This window comes from Hyla sarda, chromosome 1, assembly GCF_029499605.1.
Source record: "Hyla sarda isolate aHylSar1 chromosome 1, aHylSar1.hap1, whole genome shotgun sequence".
Taxonomy (NCBI): domain Eukaryota; kingdom Metazoa; phylum Chordata; class Amphibia; order Anura; family Hylidae; genus Hyla; species Hyla sarda.
In genome coordinates this window covers 427,007,589-427,020,909 of record NC_079189.1, presented here as the reverse complement: position 1 = coordinate 427,020,909, position 13,321 = coordinate 427,007,589, and the positions used below count along the sequence as shown (strand labels likewise).

At 38.7% G+C, this 13,321-nt stretch overlaps 1 protein-coding gene across 2 annotated transcripts in view; it reads left to right on the top strand.

Annotated features, from left to right (window-relative positions):
• Window positions 1–13,321, top strand: part of MN1 (MN1 proto-oncogene, transcriptional regulator) — a 54,411-nt gene that overhangs the window by 36,406 nt on the left and 4,684 nt on the right. The window contains exon 2 of one of the 2 annotated variants that reach the window (XR_008846125.1): window positions 9,291–9,393. The exons of the other annotated variant lie outside the window; for it this stretch is intronic. The gene's annotated coding sequence lies outside the window, so the exon portion shown is untranslated. The remainder of the gene's footprint in view (window positions 1–9,290; window positions 9,394–13,321) is intronic. 2 annotated transcript variants of the gene reach the window in all.

Here is a 13,321-nt window from a genome sequence, read left to right as displayed (position 1 = left end):
GAAGAGAGCTCAGAGGAGTACTACCAGACAGGAGAGAGCACAGAGGAGTGCTATCAGGCAGGAGAGAGCACAGTGGAGTACTATCAGACAGGAGAGAGCACAGAGGAGTACTATCAGACAGGAGAGAGCACAGTGGAGTACTATCAGACAGTAGCTAATGTTTTGCCAAGATGTACAACATATATAAAGTATTTGTATCTGACAGTGCCCATTTAAGATATCAGTTTAATCAGTTTATATTTTGCTTCTTGGAACCTGTAGAAATGGCATGATTTTTATGTTTTGTTTTTATGTCTGTTTTTGTTTTTTATAAATCAGAGTATATGATTTTTTTCTATTAGGATATATGGTAGCCTAATTTTACTGCATACACATAGCATACACATAAGAAGTGTCTTTCTTTTAGTCGGCTTGGGGCCCCTTAAGCAGAGAGGCTTGGTGTTATCCCACCCCCCCCCCCCCCCCTTTTTTTTTTTTTTTTACAAAACAGATGATCCCAAAGGTTCAATTGTGATAATAACAAACCAGTGAACAAAAGGTAAACAACCATTTTTATGTGCTAAATGCTCTGAAAATAGGAATATTGCATTCTGCACCTGGTAAACGTTTGAGACAAGACAGATTTACTTTCTAGTACTTGGTATTCCTGGAATGCCACAAAATTTCCAAAATGACCCCACAATACAGCCGCAATCTTAAAAAAATATACGAAGATCACCAGGGAAGTGTATCTACTTTCACAGCTTTCCTGATCCCCTGCATCCCCTCCTGCCCAAAGGTGCTGCTGCTTTCCTGACCACAACATTTACTAAAATGATCTGCTGGAAGTAGTTTAAGAGAGATTGTTTTGTTCCAGCAGCTTTTCTTGCTGGCTGCCTTGTCTGCGAGCAGTGTGTGTATGTCTGCTGGAGACAAGCAGAGTGGAAATGTCAGGGGTCAGGCAGAAGGAGGAGGATCAGGTCATAGGCAGCTACTACCCCAGTGTGAGAAACCTGAAACGTGTTTTGCAGCTTAACTGTTTCTTCTCCGGCCGCCCGGCTCAGCCAGACATTAGCTGCGCAGGCTGGATATTATGCAAAGTTAAATGTCCTGATAGATTCTCTTTCTGCATATTATTACCGCTTTGGTTTTACAAGCTGAAGCCATTTTCCTTTTAACAACAAATATAATACCACATTATGGTTCTTTCAAGCTGTTATTAATATTCAAAAGTAATAAAATGAATGCGATAAAACCAAATGTCTGTGACCTCCTTGCAGTTATGTTCTGAATAGCTAAACAGATCATCTCCCAAGAATAGATACTAAGTGATACTGGGAGCTTTCGTCGTTGTCTTAAGATGCCCGTGAATAGCTTCAATTGGATGAATAATCCAAAATCTATTGAAACGTAATGTCTGTTTATGCCCTCACGTCCGTAAAGACAACAGTTTGCGGTCACATTTGTTTGACTATAACAAACAATTATGAGAAGACGATTGTAGCGAAATGTAAAAGACCGGGTGAGGTTACTGACAAAGGACCGAGGCAGCACTTGCATGATACTGTGACTTCCAAAATATAACATATATTCCTATTGCCCAGGGAGGTGGAAATGTGACAATGTGTCATTCACAATGGAACCAGGCACAATAGTGGAAACGCAGCCTTATGCAGTTTAGAAGGTATCTGTGAGTTGACATATGCAGTTGATTTGAGATATTTTTGTTAGGTTAACAAGCGTTTCATATTTGGTACAGAGGTGCATTATGGGTGAAGTTGAAGAAGCATTGGCTATGCCGTAAGAGCAAGTATTATTGTATAGTAAAACATCAAAAACATGCGAAAGTGAATGTGAGATTCTTTATATGAGTGCTTCTGCTCGGGTGACATTTACCGGCACAGTGTGCATGAGCCTTTAAGCTGCTAGGCTTTGGCTTTGGTTAGCGATGTGGATATGGGAGTTCCTAATCAGCTTTGTGAATGGCTCAATGGTATCAATGCCGTCTTATCCTGTGATTTGGGTAATAATGATAAGTTCTGTGGCTAATGAAAAGGAAATGAATGGAGAAATTTGTTTTTAAGGATAGAAGTTTGGGTGCTACCACATCTAATGATAATGCATGTAAATCACCCACTGCAATTATTTTCACTTGGCTACAGTGGCTGCTATAATAAATGAAATGTAATCTAACATGCCAAGAGATGTGTTGTCAGACAATAGTGCTGATCATACCATGTAAATAAGCCGTTTTAGTAGTCAGTTGTCATTCCAGAAGCGTCGCACTGAGATGTTATAGAGGAATCAATCATTAATGGAAAATCCCTGATGTAATTATTTACTTAAAATCCACATACATGATAGATCTGGGCAAAATCGTAGTGGACAATTCCCGACTGACAATTAGGGGGAGATTTATCAAAACCTGTGCAGAGTAAAAGGGGTGCAGTTTCCAGTAGCAACCAATTAAATAGCTTCTTTAACTCAAAAAAAATTAAAAAATAATGAAATAATCTGATTGGTTCCTGTGGGCAACTGCTCTACTTTTCCTCTCTATAGGTTTTTGTACATCTGTCTCTTAGTCCTATAACTAAAACATCTGCTTTACATGTATGGTGGATGTGCGCTGGGTAAGAATGGCGCAAGCTCTGGAGCTGATACCTATGCATATGCTTTGGTTGCCAGTTGAGACATGCCAGGATCGGCTGGGATTGGTGATAATTCTGATCCCAGATGTTTAAAGTTTTTTTTTCAAGCAAATAGAAGGTTATCATCTACCCTTGTTCTCAGGTTCTCATTGTCCAGGGATCATGCTGACACAGCAATATACTTTTCTTTCCACGTGAAAGAGATGGTCTGTGTTGCTGGGGCTGTGACTAAAGTGAAACCACACTCGTATGTGATGCTAACATTTTGGCAACATTTTGGAGTAATTGCCTACGGTACACATGTTCACCCACTTGTGGCAGTGACAATATAGTCCCAGTCCTGATGACACAGGGAAGAAATGATATCGCTCCCTGAAAGTTGGACACTGGGAAGCAAGGTTAGGTGATAACCCATTAGATGCCACAGGGGGTTTGACTGAAAGGGGGAGGGGGTGCATTCTCTTAAAAAGAAACAAGCAAAATGATAAAGTACATTGCACTACACAAACAGTCAAAAAAAAATACATTTTCAAGTTCTTAGGTGTAAAAAAAAAAAAAATTTTTTTTTAAGTGTATGAAAACCACTGAAAACACTCTCTTTTTTCATTTATCAATTTTTTTAAAATTAACCAATATAAAAAATAAAAATAATACATTATTTATGGTGAACCATAAAAGAAAAAAACTTCCCAATGTTACATAAAAACTACATACTGTCTGTAAAAAAAGAGCTCTCATGTATCTGCATAGAGAAAAGGTAAAGTTTATTTTTTAACTATTGTGTGGACAGTGAGGCGCATAACAGTAGGGAGATATGTCAAGTCCAACTTGTGTGCATTGTTATTGTGTGGTCGTTACTATGCAGTATTCTTTAAGAGGTGCTGCCGTTTCAGCTTAAATGAAAGGAAACCTATTTACTGCAATTCACGTTCCAAAATGTTTTTGATTCTCTGATGTAAAGAATTTAGAAGGCGTTCTCAAGCCCCTGAAGTGTCGATGGCTTGAACACCTCTTCGCCCCCCCACTTATCCTTGCTTTACTGACATTTAGCTGGAAGCCAGGCCCTGTTTTCACTACTCTCAGCTACCAGCTAACTGTTAGTCAAGCAGGGACAGGAATTGGACTGGAAACGAAGAGGTGTGGAGTGATAGACCTACTGTTGGAGTGCACATAAAGTTAGCTTCAGTATTTAGAAACAAAGGATCATATACTGGTAACTATATTTGAATATATCAATGAAGCAAGCTTAAGCAGTCAACTAAGAAACCTTGCCAGAAGGTAAAATATTGTACCATATGTTCAGATAACATACACCTACTTTCATCCAAACAGTGTTGACAATTGATGTTTTATAATTTACCAAGCTCCTTGCTACAGACTACTATTCATCAGGAATATTTGTTTGGCACAGAGATTTCCTATTGTGTCTTAATGCGTTAGATTTTGTTCTTGATTTTGTGTATAAAATGTGTTGATGTACTTTTTTATGCGATAAATAGCCATACAGTGCTTTTATTTAATATTTTGAAGCAGTGTTTATGAGGGACGAATTATTGGGAAACACATAAAAGGTCTGCCAAATTTGCCATTGTTGATTTTTTAGGATTGACACCATAATCAGAGGATAACTAGTCAGTAGCAGGAACAATGTATTTCTCAATCAATTTATCAAAGGTACCTCATCATTACTAGCATTAGTATTAGTTACATATACGTAAGGGCCCAATCCCACTCTTCGGTGAAAATGAGATCTTTGAAATGTCACAGATGGGACATGTCCTGAAAGTTTTTATGGTAGTCACATATGTTATTGCTGATCAATGTCAGGAAGACCTCTGGCCACGAATGACCGACCTTAGCTCAGAAGCGTCTATGCCATTGAACTGCATTGTAGGGCTGGGCAGTATGACTAAATCTGTGTATCACGGTATTTTTGTAACTTTCGGCAGTTCCACTGTATATAACAGTATTTCCTCCCCCCCCCCCAAAATTAATTATCATCCCAGCACTGCACTATTCTGACCCCCCCAACAAAAATTAATTATCAGCCCAGCGCTGCGCTATTCTGCCCCCCCAACAAAAATTTATTATCAGCCCAGCGCTGCGCTATTCTTCCCCCCCAACAAAAATTATCAGCCCAGCTCTGCCCCCATCTGGGTAAATACTCACATGTCACCTGCTAGTGCTGCCCTTCTCGTGCTGTTTGTTGCCGCCGCCGGCTCAGACACAAGGTAAACAAAATGAACTAACGCATGTTCCGATGTCGGCCTTACGCTGGGGACAGGAATGTTGGACAGCCGTCAGCCTATCACCGGCCGCAGCGATGTTCCGCCTCGGCCGCTGATAGGCTGAGCCCACTGTCATGTAAGAAGCTCTTGGCGGAACAGCACTGCGGCCAGTGATAGGCTGACGGCTGTCCGACATTTCATTCACTAGGAAGCAGATGAGTCCGGTACCGGACCAACGGGAGGTGAATTACAGTTTATTTTGTTTATTTTTTGCCGCCCGGGCATAGGTATACCACACAATATAGAGCAGTGGTCTTCAACCTGCCAACCTCCAGATGTTGCATAACTACAACTCCCAGCATGCCCGGACAGCCAACGGCTGTCCGGGCATGCTGAGAGTTGTAGTTTTGCAACATCTGGAGGTCGGCAGGTTGAAGACCACTGGTATAGAGTGTCAGCGCCGGCGGCCGCAACAAACATGAGGATGAGGAGGGCAGCGCATGCGGGTGACATATCTGTATTTACCCCGATGGGGACAGCACTGGGCTGATAATTAATTGGGGGGCAGAACAGCGCTCGCGGGTGACTTGTGATTAGTTCCCCGATGTGGTGACAGCGCAGCGCTGGGCTCATTCATTCATTCCTGAGGGGGAGGGGCCCAACCGGTATTGCGGTATGGGTTAAAATTCATATCGTGCAGCACAAAAATGTCGGTATTCGGTATGAACCGGTATACTGCCCAGCCCTACTGCATTGTATCCTATATTATGCTTAAAAAATTAAACATGCTACAGTATACAGTTTATATGGTTGGAATTTTACAGAATCTAGAATGCAGCTAACAACAAGCTGGGTGAAAGCGCATGGAAGTCAATAGATATAAGTCACTTGAAAGTGTAAAACCTCCTCAAGCAGAACAAAAAGTCATCCTTTCTTCATGAAAACATAGCAGATAGTCTGCTTCTCTTCCAGTATAGACAATTTATAGCACTTAAGTTGTGGAATAGTACTACACACATCTCCAAGATCAATGCCAGCGTTAACTTACTGCAGAGGAGCGCAGTACAACGCGTCCTTTCTTACTAAATCCTTCTGCAAATGAATGCTAATGCATGGTATTTATCTAGGAAGAAGTCCATGTTAGTGGGACAAGACATCATTTTAATTGTCCCATCCCGCTGTGTCTGTTGTTTTTGTTATCACTAAAGTACATATGCTGTTATTTTAGCCATTGACTATTATGTATTACATTATGAGACATCAGATTATTGTGTCTTTGTATCGAGGCACAGAAAAGCTGTTTTTGCAGCTGGTTCAGATAGAAGAAAATCTCTTCTTACATTTGACACAGATCATTAAGCAGAGAGTTTAGGCCCATTACGAGCATAATAACACGTGTGTTAACTCCTCCTGTTGACACTGCTTGGATTATAATGTAATATATGTGAGGTGAGTGATGTGACGGGTACACCTATGAGGCCCTTGTGTAAAATGCTATCTGAAGAGTCATTCTTTGTGCTGGCATGTAACATTTAGATCTGTTACCAGATACAGGCTCTCTATGATGTTCAATTTTACTTTTGAATGTTCTACAACTTTTACTTGTATATCCGACGTGTGAATATCCGCTCCCTTATCTGATACGTAAAGATTTTGCACATAATTTTTAAGACACCATTGTGCTTCACTTGTTTGTCATTAGTCATCCTATGATGTCCACAGTGCCGCTATGGAAATGCAAAGGGAAGACTGGTAACCCTCTATGCTTCCTGACCATTCATTACTACTTCCGAATTGTGAAGGATGGTCAAGCACCACACACACTTTAGAAAAGAGTTGACTGTCAGGCCCGGAAGAAGTCTGAATCTTTCGTTAGGATAGCCAAGATATATTTCTCTACCATCCCATATCTGCCTAAAGGTTTCTATACACAATAGATCAAATACTGGTAAAGAAGACAGTAGAGAATAAAAAGGCCAACACTTGTGTAAAGTTCAATTGGTTTTTAGTTCAGTAATTCTTTCCAGAGAAGAACCATAGAAAGCTTGATGAAAATTGACCAAAACATGTAGAGTCTGCCAATATTTATTTTTTGGCCTAATGTTAGCATGCCAACATTGCCCTTAATAATTAAATAAAAAAAAAAAAAACTGGACCTCCAAATTGTTTTAGACTTTAATGGGGGTAGACATTCATTGCATATCCTCTGGTTATAGATGCGGGTTCCCATCTTAGAAGAACAATAATCTCCTGATCCTTGTTTAGCCAAGTAATATGGCCACTTCATTTATGTGGAGATTGAATGGAGAAATGGACATGTATTGGGTGTGACTCTCTTCGCTCTAGTATATGAGAGTTGTGGAAACAGCCGTATTGAAGTTACTAAGCTCTTTCTATAACTTCTCTGTGTACATACCTTCCATAGGTTTGACTGAAGAAAGCTGTCCATATGCACAACCACCTCTATTAAATATCAGTTGAAGGACCCTTGTTCACCTAGTAGGGCGGGATCTCTGACTACAACCCCCACCTGTTGATATTTCATACATGTCTATAATGGGAAAGCAGTTTTAAAGTGTATGGCAAGCTTAAAAAAGCTTCTTCTTCCAACCGGGTTGTTCCAGTCAGTAATGGTGACCATGCACACTAGATAGAAGTAGGTTAATGACTGAACAATCGATTGTCTCTCATACACCAGCCATACGCATTTTTGTCTACATTGGCTATTACAGTCCTTGAAGCTGCTAATACATTATCAGTGATATAAGGAAAATGACGATCAATCTTGCAGAGAATATTCTGGAAATATTCTGAGAAGATCCTTTCCCAATAGATCATTATTGGACGAAAAGATCTTTTTTGAACAAAAGATCTTTCCTCCAACTATCGACAGAATGTTTCAAAGATGGACTTTTTTCAGACGATAACAGTTGGCTTAAATGATAGTTAGTTTTCACCCAATGTACAATGAATTTTGTTGAAAATACCCAAAGTTTATTGCAGCTTCTAAAAGTCAAAGTTATTGGTGCCGGTAGGTGTGGGGGCCTGATCTGGACCACCTATCAACTGGGATGATGGCCAGAGGGTCCGTATCTGCCTCTGTCTAGTCAGATCAGTGCTCCAGGAATACAGGCAGCCTCAGCAGCCTATATAACACTGAACAAGGCTATGGTTTTTGGCCTCGCCATAGATTTTGTGGTAAAATGAGTGCTGCTATTACAAAATACAATCGGTCCAGCAATAAAACAAGCCCTCATACGACTTTGTGGGGAAAAATTCAATTGAGGATTTTAAAAGGCGAGGGGGAAAAAAAGCAAAAATTTAAATGAACACCTTTACATAAGCCCAACCAGCTTGAACACATCTAACCATGTGACCTAAGGGCTACCAGACCCAATAAAACTTTCTTTTGTTACTTACTTTGAACCTCACGTGCATTGTCTTTTTGGGGAACATTAGTGTGAATAAAGGTCACCTCATGGATACAGCTTCTAGAATTTAGACCATTGCAAAAATACCAGAATAAAAAGAATCCTATTTTACCATTCAGATACGTTAGTCAGGGTAGATAGCAATTGGATATACATTAAAGGGGTAATCCACTGGTGCCAGAAAGTTAAACAGATTTGTATATTACTTCTATTAAAAAATCTTAATCCTTCCAGTACTTATCAGCTGCTGTATACTACAGAGGAAGTTATTTTCTTTTTTTAATTCCCTCTCTATCTCTCTGCTGACACCTCTGTCCATTTTAGGAACTTTCCAGAGCAGGATAGGTTTGCTATGGGGATTTGCTCCTACTCTGGACAGTTCCTAAAATGGACTGAGGTGTCAGCAGAGAGCACTGTGGTCAGACAGAAAGGAAATTCAAAAAGAAAATAACTTCCTCTGTAGTGTATAGCACCTAATAAGTACTGGGAGGATTAAGATTATTTAATAGAAGTAATTTACAAATCTGTTTACCTTTCTGGCACCAGTAAAAAAAAAAATATATATATATATATACATATATATATATATATATATATATATATATATATATATATATATATATATATATGTTTTCTAGCAGAGTACCCCTTTTAAATATATGATGGATGACATCTTAAAAATAGAAATTTATTTTATATCCGTAATTGCATGCGCTTTTTTTTATTTTTTCATCTTGTCAGTTACGGTCTTCCCTCTGCAAATAGCCTAGAGAAATAACATGATAGTGTTAAAAAAAAAAAAAAAAGAGAGAGATAAAAACTTTATTAGAATAACCACAATCACCTTGAACAGTCAGATTAAAATATCACAACATCTGCATCTCAATATTACATCAGGGAGAATGAATTTGTGATGGGAATCTCTGCTTGTAGTAGAAGTACAGTTATATATTTTCTCCTGCTGTGCTGACTGGTAAAATTGATTGAACTCCTTTTAATTTTAGGGAAGAACATTTGCTAGGGTTCTGTGTAGCTGCTAGCTGGAGTTTGCTACTTCTGGGAATACAAATTACAAGGATGCCTTAAAGACGATTGAGATAATTCAAGGTAACCAAAAATAAACAGCAATAAGATGATGTTGATTTTATTGCTGATATAGTTAGCACCTGCTCCCGCCATTGTGCTGGTGCTGCTGTCATTGTGGTTTTTGTGTGTGTTTTATATCTGCTAGAGATGTATAGAACTATTAGCTGGGTATTGAATGAAGTTCTAACAATTGGAATCCACATAATAGAAGGTAGGGCGATGTGATAAAATAAAACAGCCAATTCCATTTCTTGTGGAGCTACACCGCATTATGATGATCAATAATCTATTCCATAACATGCACAATATGCCGTCCTGTCAGAGAATGCTAGGCTCATATAGTGTCAGGGCTTATTTGATATTACTACCACGTCTGATAACCATGTCTGCTGGAATCTGTTTCTGTGCGCTAAATAAATCATACCCACAATGATTTTCTGTCACGCTATGGAAAATGGAAAAAACTTGTGTTATTTTTGAGAACTAGATCAGACTTCGAGAAATGTAAACATCTGTTGCGGAATTGAATTAATTTGCGCCTGCATTGTTTCAGTTTATCTCTTAGTCAATGAATCTCTTGTAACAAAGATATATAAACAACTCACAGACTCATTGTATTTGGGATCGTCTCTCGACTCCTTCTTAAGAGCAAATCCTTTAGAAAGGCCAGCCTCTTAATATTAGAATCTTATCTGCCAAAACCAATATGTCAGAATGTCATGTTGAAGATTTGTCAAAAAATAAAAAAAATTAAAAACACCCACATGCAGGCATATTGCTACATCTTGTCCTAAGGCGGTGGAAAGAATTACACTACTCCTTCTCGCTTCATTCTTGGTGCAGTTTGCAATTTCTGCAAATGAAGTAAACAGAGACGGGAGAGTAACTGTATTAATTGCTATGTGAGACCAGGCTGGTCCCTGATAAACCATTCTGGATATATGATCCAAATGAACTGATGTTGCCTTAACAAGATCTCCAGCAGTGGGATTCACGGTTGGCTGCCTCTCGGGGATGGCTGTTGCATACTGGTCTCATGCTGTGTAAGGGTATGGGCAGCCATGGAGCAGTAGCTGATGGTTTGTCAGAGCCTTTGAAGAAGTGTAAGGGACAAGCCCCCAGGCAAGTAGCCTTTCTAGGGATCCTCACCTCCTGTTTGTCACTTTAATCTTGTGAACGGGCTGAAAGAAGGGAGCTGATTCTTCACCAGACCTTTACAGGGCAATACTCCTACCAAGGCCCCCCTCCTTTGATTCAGATTTCTTGTGACAAAAACAGTACACAAAGGCTAACAAAAATCGTATTGTCTCTGCATTTGGGGTTTCGCAAGGAATCTGCACAGTTTGCAAGATATACAAATATATATATATATATATATATATATATATATATATATATATATATATATAAACTGTAAACTTAATCAGGGTAAATGGAGCAATGGAATCACATCGCTCCCAATAATCAACAGCTGTATCCTCTATTTCTGTATATATCTATGTGTCTCTGACTTTTTTGTTTTTGTTTTCTCTGACTGAATTTCTTTATATTTTACTTTAATTATATTTCATATCTAGATATTGCTATTTCTCTTAGACTTTTGTGTTGCCTTTTATATTATGTCTTTATATGGTCACACTAGTTTCACACAGAGCTGGATTGTGACTATTTAGGGCTCTGGGCAGAGAAGCAATTTTAAACTCCCCTCCCCTGGTCCTCATAAGAATGTTATCATGTATGAAAGGGTCACAAGGAACCCAGGTTATCCTTGCAGTGCCCACAATGCTCCAGATGTCCTGATAGATATGGACCTTTCAATAACAATTTGCAAGTGAAGGTTACAAAATAATTGGTTTCTGTAAGGGATATTGTGTGGAAGATAGTTGGGAAGGCAGCATTTATGAGATACTACTACACTGTATGGCTTCTATCCTATTTGTGGCATTTCTGGTCTTACTGTTTTCTAATGCTGACCCTATGCAGCCTAAATCTAGGGCCCAGTCTCAGAGCTGTGGAAAAAAATCAGGTCACGAATTGGAGAGATAGTGATCACTTCAGACAGCTGGAGGTGCTTGTTCTCACACAAGGACTTTTGACAATATGTTAGGAAATCTCATTGCCAGTGTACACAGAAATATGCACTGCTTATTATCTGCTACTTAGATCAATGAGATCTTTCCAGCATTTCATAGGAGGCTTGTGAATGGCTGGTGTCATTTTAGACATCTGCTCATCTACGGCTTACCTTACTTAGAATTATAATGACAACCAGACCCACTATTGCTCAATCCATGGGGCTGCCATAGCAGTACATAGGGCCTGTACTGTACCTATGCATGCTTCTTCTTCCCTGGGCTTTTGGCTTGCATAGCTAAATGATAGCACCTAATTATGACCATTTCTTCTGTACACGACCAGAGTGTTAAAGATTAAAATATTGGCTGACCACCATCCAATTTTATGGGACTCGCTGACTCTCAATTGTAAGGGGGTCTTCTGACTCTCATTACAGGTAGAGGAGAGAAGGATCAGGTGTGTTGGATATGAACTGCCCAACCCTTTTTATTTCCCGTCAGATAAGCCACCACCAGAGCTATCCAACAGCGGCTTACCTCCCCTCTCCTCATTGAGAACACATGATCCGACTTATGTGTATAAGGTGAATGGGAGAAGTAGCTGCCGACTGAACAAATATTTGGCTGACGGCTACTGAAGGTGTATGGGTGCCTTTTAGGGGTTACACAATATAAAAGATGGCAACATATCCTCAAATATAAATCTCTTATGTTTGACCTGCTATAGTGTGAAGTGAGGTATTCTGATGAATACTTATGGCTGATGTCCTTTCTGCATACACTCCGTATGTTCAGTAGCTGCCGGGTAGGTGTGTAGCCATCTACGTAACCTATTCTGGATGTTAATACTAATGTAAAACCTTTCTTGTCATAATTCCATTCTGTTCCTTGAAGCCCTCTTTATAAAGGCTGATATGACGGGTTAACTCTGTGACTGATGCACCTCACTAGGGTGACACCTTCATCATCCATGCTCTGATTCACAATTCACACTTGGGGCACATTTACCCTTCTCCCCAACTGAACACGTAGACTTTATTTCTTTCTCATTACTATCAGTAATTTAGTGATACAGACTATGAGGATATGTTTTTGTAAAGAAGCTTTTTTTATTTATGAATTGTATGTCATTTTGTATATGTTTTTGTTCTTTTAATAATATTTAGAATTAAATTAAAACCACATTAATCTGTGGCTTCTCTTAATGTAATGCATATGGGATTGACACATTAGTTTTTTTGTGCAATAGAAATAAAATTGTAGTAAGCCGGCAATACTTGATATTCTACCAGATTCTCATGCAATTATTAACCAATTAATTTACCTTGATTAATTGATTTAATTATTTTACCTGGTTGTTTTATTAGCATCTATCTATATTCCAGATAGATACTAATAATGTATGTGTGTGCATGTGTATTTGTCTAAGCTGTCTGTCTAATCTATCTATATGTATCATATCTATCTATCTATTTATCTATCTGCTATCTGCTTATCTATCTCATATCTATCTATTTATCTATCTATCTATTTATCTATCTATCTCATATCTATCTGTCTATCTGTTTATCTGTTTATCTATTTATCTATCTGTCTATCTGTTTATCTATCTACTATCTATCTATATATCTATCTATCTCATATCTATCATCTATCTATCTGTTTATCTATCTACAGTATCTATCTATCTATCTATCTATCTAGTTGTTTTGTATGTATTTTTTTTTTTTATTCTCAGCACGGGCTGTTTTTTTCTCATAGCTTCACTATTTTTATGTGGCACCATAATCATATAAGTTCATCTTGTTAAACAAAATATGACTGAAGTACACATCCCAAGGTTTTTCTGGAATCCTTATTTCACTGAGTTCACT